Here is a 10,955-nt window from a genome sequence, read left to right as displayed (position 1 = left end):
GCTTTACAATGTATTACTGAAATTTTGACAAAATTGAAAAGGAAAAGAAGGGAAACTACTTGAAAAAGTATACTATTAACGTTAGATAGAAGTTTAGTATACCGTGCAGTTTCATTTTGGCCGATAGATGATGAAAATAAATTATTTCAGCCGTCTATTTTCTTTTTTCTACTAAAAATTTACAATTGAATGGCTAATAGATTCTCTCTCTCTCTCTCTTCTTTTTTTCGGCATCATGCAGTGATTGAGATTTGAGCAACATACATATATATATATATATAATACATATATCAAATTTTTAGGTTGTACCGTTATTTTCACCTTAAAATTAAATGGCCTATTCATTGTAACAAAACTTTTATAAAATTGTAACGCATAAAGAAGCCAACAATATCGAAAGAAACGATTGAATATATGGGAAAGTAATCATGATGATAAGAATCTCAAACTATTAAGGGAGGAAGAGGAGGAGGCGGAATAAATAACACAATCATTAATAACTATTAATGATATAAATGAGCTTGTGTAACTAGTGAGCATATTTTCCCTTACACTGCATTGGCCTTGACTAAAAAAAAAAAAATCAATTTCAATGCCATAAGCTTTTCTCTCTATTATGATACAATTGAGCTTCTCATGTCCTGCAATGGCAAATCTGCCATCTTCGTCTTCTTCACAATCACTTTCTTCAGCCTCCAATTCCGACAACTCCCCCACCACAACTACTAAACCTACTTTTCACTCTTCTCTCTCTCCTAAACTCCAGGTTTTTCTCCCTGTGTCCACTCTATATATATATATATATATATATACACTTGCGGTCTATGCAGCTTTTCTTGTTTGGGACTTCTTTTCTTTGTTAAGTTGACGCTCGAGAAAACAATTTCGACGAGAAAAAGCATGAAGTAGCTACCAATTTCAGCCAGTATTTTCTCTAGAATATTTCACCAAAATTTTATTCGTATTGTGTTTCTAAATGTTAGGTCTTTTCAGTCTCTTTTAGGAAAATGTGATGCAATCTTTTCTTTTCCTTTAATTGGGTCTTGATAACAGTGCTTACGAGAAAAATTTGTGAGTCTAAACATTGAACCAGTTGAGAATTAAAGCATGTAGAACGTGAGTTACCTCGTGGTAGCATCAGTAGGCCGTAAGAATGTTGCTGGAAAATCGCTGGAGCTGATGGTTCAAATGAGCTCTCCTCCGTCTCCTCCGTCTCCCCCTCTACCACAATACTCCAAGCACTCACCCAATGATCACACCCCAAAATATATATATGCGTTAGCTTTCTTATTTTGGGCTCACATTTTAAATAGTCTATGGTACTTATTTTAATTGTGTTCGAGGGTTATTTAATTCGATAGACTGATAAAAATATTTTTGAGAGAGAGAGTATATAGACCTCAAACTAGTCAAAATGAGTGTTTGTTTCATTATGAACCGAAATTTGATATCATACATAATTAAATTCCGGAAGAAAGAGGGAAATAGGCCAAGACTTCAGATGAATTAAAATAAATAGGCCAATAGTTTACATAAGTTAATAAATAGGCCAAATTACTGTTTTCGTCCATAACTTATCTGGTTATGAACCATAACTTGACAAGTTATTGTCCATAATTGTCCATAACTTGTCTGGCTATGAACCATAACTTAACAAGTTTGTCCATAACTTATCTGGTTATGAATAATAACTTGACAAGTTACGGCCTATTAATTTTTATAACTAAAAATTGGCCTATATACTTTCTTAAGTTTTTCATATTGGCCTATTTTCTACTATTTCCCTTAAATTCCCGATAACACAATTGTCCAATAATATGTTTTAATTAATAATAGAGTGAATTATTGTGATTATAGAAGTTCACATAAAATTACCTTTGTACAATAACATGTTTTAAATTACCAATAGCACAATTGTCCAATAACATGTTTTAAATTACCTTAGCGCGCGCGCATATATATATATATATATATATATTGCCAAGATATTGAGGAAAAAATTCTTATTCCAATAAAGCTTCTTTATTTTTATAAGCAATCTACTAAAATGAAACATTTTTTTAATGACACAAGAAGAGTTCACCCTGAACTGAGGGTAGTTTTATTTTGAATTCTGATGTTATTATCCTATAGTTCCTTGTATGTTTCGTTTTGTATAACTGTAAACTTTCGGTGTTATCAAGTGGGTGCGCCAGTTTTTATTGAATTCAAAGAAATCTACAGTAGAAATAAAGTCAAATTTTATACTTGACAACTTTTCTTTAACATTCTGTTATTTGATTTTCTGTCATAGATCTTTTTACCTATTTTAGTTTCAGCCATGAGAATTTCGAGTGTCTTGATATAGTACATATTGTATTTGATTGTGTGTCTGAAAGAATATAAGGAGTTCTCACATTTGTAATTTTGAGTCATTGGCCGGATGATTTACAGTTTTGCATTTATTCAGTGATCTTTATCTTGCGAACCACATCGAGAAGTTCAAGAGATATGAAGCTGACTACACCCATAGGTTGATGGCAAAATACTTCTCTAAGAAGAATCTCTATGGAGGTAGCAGTGATTTCCTCCTTTTCTTTTATGCTTATTAGAGCTTAGTTTTCAATGCTTTTATTTGGCTCCGAGCAGCTTAAGTGACTTATTTCTAACTTCTTTAGACTCGTAAATGTCTGTCATTGCTTTTCTCTTGACAAATTTTTTTTTTTGTCTGTCTCATATTTTACTAAAATAGTTTAGTTAGTATTAAACTATTGTGTCCCATTAACCAAGTCTTGGCATAGTCACTGCCTAATTTTTTTTTTTTTTTTAAAGAAAATCCCCCGCTTTTAAGGCTTATGTTTGTACGACGGTATCACATCTCTACTTGTGTTTTATTGCATGTTCTTAATCAGCGTGTTTTTATCATCTCTTCTAATTAATCTTCTTTCTTGGTTAATTAGTTGTGTTATCTCTCTCTTAAATTATATTACTATTGATGGGGTGGTTCTTTGATATAGCATCAAATGTAATAGCATGTAGCTCTTTCGTCGTAATTAATTCTTGTTGTTCACATGATTGTTGTGTTTGTATGTCGCTCTTGTAGGCAACATATTTGACGAGAATATTACAATAGACAACGAACTTATAAAGTCAAGCAGGCGGTGCGATTGGCTGGGTTCGCAAAGTAGGCGGCGCGATTGGGAGGCGGCTTGGCTGGGTTTGTAAGGTGCAGCAGGGTCGCGGGTGGGGATGCAGATGGACGGTTAGAGAGATTGTAATATGTCTTGATCAAGATCACAAGTTATTTGAGTGTTAAAATATGAAAAACATGTGCTAAAGGGACTTCAAAAGCACTGCAGCGGGTTTATAAACGCTGCAGCGGACAAACTGCACAAAACTGTGCAGTTTGGTTTGGCCAATATTTCAGCTACAGCTGAAATGTTTGTGCTGCAGCAGAAAACCTCGCGCTGCAGTGCCCTTTTTCAGGCCTCTCGGGTCCGTTTGCGCACTGCAGCGGGAAAACACCTGCTGCAGCAGAAATTCTATAGAAAAACAATATTTTCATAAGGTTATGTGATCTGAAACGTCTCGAATCATTACACCCATTGGTGATATGTTTTTATACATATCTACATACCAATTAGCAATAGATATAACTATTATAATATGTGTATTAATCTATGAAAAGATACATTTACATTAAAAAGGTACTTTTATGTGAATGGTTGTAATGTTTAAAGAGGATGCATTCATTCATGAAATGGCACCTTTACCTTTATTAATTTTCCAGAAAATTTACAGACTTAATTCAATGTTTTGGAACTCAATATTATTGCTAGATATTGTGTTCAAGGGTTTGTTGTATCTTAGGGATAATTTGCCATTAAAACTCATCAGCAAACTTTGAGAAGTGAGGGCAAATAAAACCTTAGAGGAAAGTATTCCTATAAGCCTCAAACCCTAAATTGTTTTACTGCATTCTTTTCACCCTCTACACTCAAATTCTCCAACAATCTTTAAGGTTTTAGCTTGCTGCAATGGAGGTTGAAAACAAAATGGCGTATTTCCTCAATCCGAATATCCAACTTGATCGATTTGATGGTACCAATTTCACCCTCTAGAAGGGAAAATTTTTCTTCCTTCTCACTGTGCTCAAGATCGCCTACGTACTTGATCCAAAATTGGAGCCACTTCCGAAACCAAAGGAGGATGATTTCGATGAATTGAAGGCTGCAAGGAAGAAGTATGAAGATGATGAAGTCACGTGCCGGGGTCATATTCTCAACACTCTCTCTGATAGGCTCTACAATCTCTACGACTCGATGGAGTCTCCGGTGGAGATTTGGAACGCTCTTGAATACAAATACAAAACTGACAAGGAAAGCACGGACAAATTCCTCATCTTGAAATATCTTGAATTTGTCATGGATGATACCAAGTCCATTCTAGATCAAATACATGAATTGCAAGTCATTGTTACTAAGCTTCAAGAATTGAAAGTTGAAATTTCTGAATCATTCCAAGTGGGGGCAATTATTGCTAAATTGCCTCAAAGTTGGAATGGTTATTGAAAGAAACTCCTTCATAAGAGAGATGACATAACTTTGGAGGAATTAAAAAAACACTTAAGGATCGAAGAAGAGACTAATTTGAAACGATGATGCAGGAGCGGTACCCGCATCTGTTTTCACTTTGAGGTGAGTCCTAATTTTGAGGACGAAATTCATTAAGGGGGTGCAGTTGTAACATCCCGAAGAATTAAATAGGATTAATTAAGATAATTGAGATTTATTAGTGTACCTAATCTGGTTTAATTAATTGATTATTGATTAATAAATGTTTCTTATGTGTAAATTTAAATAATTTCAAGGTATTTAAATATTCTCAGCATTTACATTTTAACCCAGAAGTGTGTATGGGCACATTTCTAGACTGTTATTTTAAATGTTTGACACCTGTCCATTTTTCTTTTCTTTCCTTTTTCTTTTTCTTTCTTTTTTCCTTCCTTTCCTTTCCTTCCCGAGCACCATCTCTCTCTCTCTCTCTCTCTCTCTCTCTCTCTCTCTCTCCTTTCACTCTCGTTTTCACTCTCTCTTTCTCTCTCTCCTGTTTTTGTCTCAAACCAATTGAATTTCGAACCAAAGAAGAATTTCAAGAAGTTTTCAACGTCAAGAGAAGGATTCGAGGTAAGATTTTTAAAAAAACTCTCTTAAATCTCAAGTTTTTCAGATTTAAAAACTTATTTTGGTTCGAAATGGATTTTGATGGATTTTGTGTAAAAGCATGGTAGAAATTGGAGATCTTGGGTTTTTTAGACTTGATTCAGTACCTAAAACCCGGATCTAGTAGTTTCCCTTTGAGATATTTTGGATTTGAACTTGAAATTGCAGGTTTTGCACTGATTTTCTTCGGATCAACCCTTCTGGCCATCCTGTACTGATTCCACCAGCTGACTTGTGCGGTCGACCGGTCTGCACTACATCAGGTCGAGCTGTGCGGTCAACCGAAGTGCACACCACCGGTCGATCGGTGGTGTCGCATTGCTCTGTCACCGGTCGACCGGTGTACACGGGGTTTGACCTTGTTTTGCCTAAAAATGCTGTTTTGACCTCAGTTTTCAAGGAGAACCCAAATTAGCTTAATTTGGGGATATAGAGTAGATGGATTAGCATCTTTAATCCATGTTTTGAGATTGAAAATCCTTGGAATGATGATTTGAAACATGAAATGGTTTGTGAAACTGGTAATTGAATTATGGCACACTAATAGAAAATCGAATGGTATAATTGAGATTGAAATTTCTTTAGGAATGTGAATTGGATCCTAAAACGTGGTTTTGTATCAGTGCTAGCTGATGACTCGAATTGAGGGGCTTGAGGAAGTGAAAGCCGGAATAGAGTAACACTAGCCACAGGTTTGATATTGTGAGGTAGGATTTCTTACCCATTCCTTTGTGAGCCTATTTTCAAAAGGATTTTGGCCTTGCAAATGTTTTAAAGAAAGGGAATGTTTGTGAAAGAAAAACATTTTACCCACATGACATGTTGTAGATTCTGGGGAGTATAATGAACTGTTTCATAAAGTTTAATGAATGATTTCTTAAGATAAGAGATCTTGCAAATCGGTAAATCGGCTGATGGCCTAGATAGGATATGGAGAGTGCATCCTTGGGGGCAGGCCCCGAAACTTGGCCCAGGGTGATATGGCTTGTGCATTTGGTTGTGTAAGTAATTTATCATAGTATAAATTACTTGCTGATGCCTGTAATACAGAGATTTTCAGTTATATTTCCTTTGAGAAAAAGGATGTGAGGTTCCGGCTGTTGTGTTGGGACTGAATATCTATATTTATTCATTTACTCATTTATATATTTGCTTATTCACTTATTTATAAAGTTATTTTAAAATATATCCTACTGGGTCTTTCGCTCACATTTTATTGTTTTATAAATGTTAAACCCCTCCCAGGCGACTTTAGGAGCAGTGCGGAGTAGCTGAGTTGCTACCACCTGATTTGGAGAGGATTGTGATCATCCTCCCGGTGTACGAATGTAAGAATTTGTAAATTCTATAAACTCTGATATTTAGACTTCTAGACTGTGGCTGATGTCTGTAATGTTATTTTTATATGTAATGTATGTATGATAATGAAGATCCTGTGGGTGTAGCACTGAACAGTGTTAGAGGCGGGAGTTTTAGCCTCTTGGGATGTTCTTGTAATTTATTTTCAGTAAATTAGTGAGGCTCGTTTGGAGATTTCTTTAATATTTCACTGTTGGTTTAAATTATTAAATGTTTAACTCATAATCAAGCCTCCACGTCATCGACCCCGGGTTCGGGGTGTGACAGAGTGGTATCAGAGCCTTAGGTTAAGGAACTACAGGATTGTACATACATGTGTGACATCAGGAATCCACTAAACAATCTAGTTTCTTTTCAGTTAAACGGATGCCACCGCGTCGTAGATCCGTTAACCAACTGGCACCACAGAATCAAGAGTTCATGGATGCCATGTATGCTGCTTTCCAAGGGATGGCCACTCGAGCTCAGAATGAGCGACCGGCCGAGGATAGGAAGCGGAGTTATTTCTGTGAGTTTAGACGTGGACCTATTCCCACAACCCCAGGAAGCGGAGTGCTGGTTTGATTCCATCGTGAAGCACCTGAACACTATGGGAGTGTCGGAAGAGTATTGGGTGGAATTCGGGGTGTATAAGATGGAAGGTCAAGCAAGTACTTGGTGGAAGCAAGTGAGAAGAAGGCTTGATGTTACGGGAATGACCTGGGAACAGTTTGAAGTTATCTTCAATGAACAATACTTCCCTCAGAGCTATCAGGATGAAAAGGCATTGGAGTTTATGTCCTTGCTACATGGTGACATGTCCGTGGGGGAGTATGAGGCTAAAGTCAACGATCTATCCCGGTTTGCACCATCTTTGGTGGAGTCTGAACACCTAATGTGTCTTAAATTCAAGAAGGGTCTAAAGAATTCTGTAAGGAAACCCTTGGTGGCTCTCAGAATTCAAACTTTTTGAGACCTGGTGGTTGCTGCTACAAGTGTGGAGCAAGACAATCTGGCTTACCAGCAAAGCAGGGAAGTAGCTAGTCGAGTTTCTATTCCTGGTGGACCTTCTGCTTCAGGTGGGCCACAGCGGAGTGGTAGAAGAAACCGCAATCAGGGACTGATTAGTGGGGAGATGATCATCAGTGGTAGTAGTTCCTCGGGAAGTGGCAGGAGTGGTCCTTACAGCCCCAAGTGTCATTATTGTGGGCAAGTTGGCCACATTAGGAGGAACTGTCCAAATCACAATCAGCCGCCGACTCAGTAATCTCAGAGTGAGGCTTTTTACAATCAAGGAAGAGCACCGCAGCTTGTGCTGCCTTATCAACCACAGATGCCAATGCCAATGCCATACCCTCTTGTGCCAACCTACTGTTTGCCTCAATATCCACAATTTCGGCCTCAGACATCCGGACTAGTGCAGATACCTCCACCGCAACAATATAGGCCAGGGACACAACGACCTAATATTGGTGATAAAGGGAAGGGGAAAGCGCAGGGACAAGCTTATACCTTGACCGGAGGTAGTTCTAGAGGACATGCTAGCAACACGGTGGTTGAAGATATGATTCTAATCTCTCACTCTCTAGTACATGTATTGTTTGATACTAGTGCTACCCATTCTTTCATATCAAATTCTTTTGTTCAAACCTTAAAATTGAAGTCTCAGAACTTAGAAATCCAAATGATGTTAAACTCCCCACTGGGATGTGTGGAGGTAGCTAGTGTGTGTAGATCGTGTGAAGTCACGATTGGAGGTGAGCGATTAAGAGCTGACCTGATAATCCTTCTGATGAGTCTGTTTGACATGGTACTCGGAATGGATTGGTTAGCAAGATACAGTACGATTGTTGATTGCTACCATAGGAGAGTGACGCTAGTGACTAATGCCAGAGCGATGATCACTTATCAAGCAGACATGAATCCAGTCTTGGAAGAATGACTGTTGAGGTACAGTGTTGGGGGATGAAGGAACCTCGCTTGTTTCTCTTTCCTTCTTGCTTTAGAAGGTGAACCCGAGGTAATTAGAGAAAATGCGGGAATTCCTATGGTGGACGAGTTCGCAGATGTATTTCCTGATGAATTACCCAGTTTACCACCAGATCAGGAAATTGAATTTGACATCAATTTGATTCCGGGAATGGCACCTATCTCTATTCCTCCGTACCGAATGGCACCTGCAGAAATGAGAGAACTAAAGAAACAGCTCAGAAAGCTAGCGGAAAAGGGGTACATAAGGAACAACACTTCCCCTTGGGGTGCACCGGTGTTGTTCATGAAGTAGCACGACGGATCGTTTCAATTGTGCATTGACTATCGTCAATTGAATAGAGTAACTGTGAAGAATAAATACCCACTGCCAAGGATCAGTGAGTTATTCGATCAGTTGGGTGGATCACAATATTACTCTAAGATTGACTTGAGGTCAGGATACCACCAGCTTAAGATTAAGGAGGAAGACATTCTGAAAATTACCTTTAGAACTCAGTATGGGCATTTCGAGTTCTTGGTAATGCCTTTCGGGTTAACGAATGCACCGGCTGCATTTATGGATCTAATGAATCAGGTCTTTCGACCTTATTTAGATCAATTTGTGATTGTCTTCATTGACGACATTCTGGTTTATTCAAAGACTTGGGAGGAACATAAGCAGCATTTGAGAATCGTTCTTCAAACTCTTCATGAACACTAGTTGTATGCGAAGAAGGAGAAGTGTGACTTCTGGCTGACGTAAGTAAAGTTCCTTAGCCATGTTTTATCAAGACAAGGAATTTTTGTGGACCCTTCAAAGATCGAGACTGTGCTACAATGGGAAAGGCTGAAGAACGTGGCAGAAATTTGAAGTTTCCTCAGACTAGTAGGATACTATCGGCGTTTTGTAAAGGACTTCTCGAGCATTGCTGCACCGATGACTTGGTTGACCAGGAAAGAAGTCTGACTCGAATGGGACGCTGAGTGTGAACATGCCTTTCAGGAATTGAAGGTAAGGCTAACAAGTGCACTAGTCCTGATTATTCCCGATAGTGAAGAGCCATATGAGGTATATTCTGACGCCTCGAGGAGTGGACTTGGCTGTGTTTTGATGCAAGGTGGATGTGTGGTAGCCTATGCCTCTCGCCAACTGAAACTGCATGAATGGAACTACCCCACTCATGACTTGGAATTAGCAGCGGTAATATTTGCTCTGAAGATATGGAGATGTTATCTCTATGGAGCAAGGTTTCAAGTCTTCTCTGACCACAAGAGTTTAAAGTACTTGTTTACTCAGAAAGATCTGAACCTCAGGCAGAGGAGATGGGTGGAGTACATGGAAGATTATGACTTCACGCTACAGTATCATCCGAGAAAAGCTAATGTGGTAGCTGACGCACTTAGCAGTAAGACTACAGGAACTATGGCATTATTAGCTTTGGAAGACTAGAAAAGAACTGAAGTAGTAAGCGATTATGAACTTCAGTACCACGACGATTATAACCAGGCAATGGTGTATAATATGATCTCCACACCGGTTCTTGTGCAACAAGTTAAGCAGAATCAGTGGCAGGATTCTCATCTTTAAGGAATCTGGATTCGAATCCAGAATGGAGAGCAACTCGAGGATTGGAGAATCCAAGAGGATGGAGCGCTTCACTTTCGCAACCGGTTAGCTATTCCTAAGGTGGATGATATCAAGAAGATGATTTTGCATGAGGCCCATAAGTCCCGTGATACGTTATTTTTTTCTAAATTTCTTTTCCGCGAGCATACGGTGTCAAGTTTTGAGTATAGGGTGAGTGAGTATCGTCACCACAGGGATTGGGTTTAGAATTGCCGTTAAGTACCGCAATTATCGTAACTTAACTTTATCTAGGCAATCTAATAAAATGAAATAAATATAAACATAAAAATAAAGTACCTATACACAAATGGTCTAGGGGTTTGATTTCGCTTTATTATTCCTATGTTCATCTTATTCTGTAATCGCTAATCAATTCCATTCAATTCATTAATCAATGCTCTAATGTCATCTCGCAACCTCTCCCAAGTGCCTCACAAGAAATTATATTTAAATACCCAAAACAATATCCCTATTCGAAATGAATATTTAAACACAAATTAAGCTTCGCCTTTAGAATTAGAAAATAGGAATATTGATCTCCTCCCGGTCTCAAAACAACCTAGACTATGTTTCTCAAATCTAGATAAAGAACTCAATCTCTCCCGAGCACCAAATTCACAATTTAAAAATCATCCAACTCATTGGCCAAATAAATTAGAAGCATTAAGCATAGAGAAACATAAATGAATTGAAAACAAAATTAAATTAACAATTAACAAAATATTCAAAACATAGTTCAAATAAAACTACTCAAGTCCTAGATCTAATGTCTAGCTCAACATGGAAAAATAGATGAAAGAAGATAAAACCAAAATCCA

This window comes from Morus notabilis, unplaced genomic scaffold, assembly GCF_000414095.1.
Source record: "Morus notabilis unplaced genomic scaffold, ASM41409v2 Scaffold161, whole genome shotgun sequence".
Classification (NCBI taxonomy): Eukaryota; Viridiplantae; Streptophyta; class Magnoliopsida; order Rosales; family Moraceae; genus Morus; species Morus notabilis.
The sequence above is the reverse complement of the archived record's forward strand: the minus strand, read 5'-3'. Positions refer to the sequence as shown.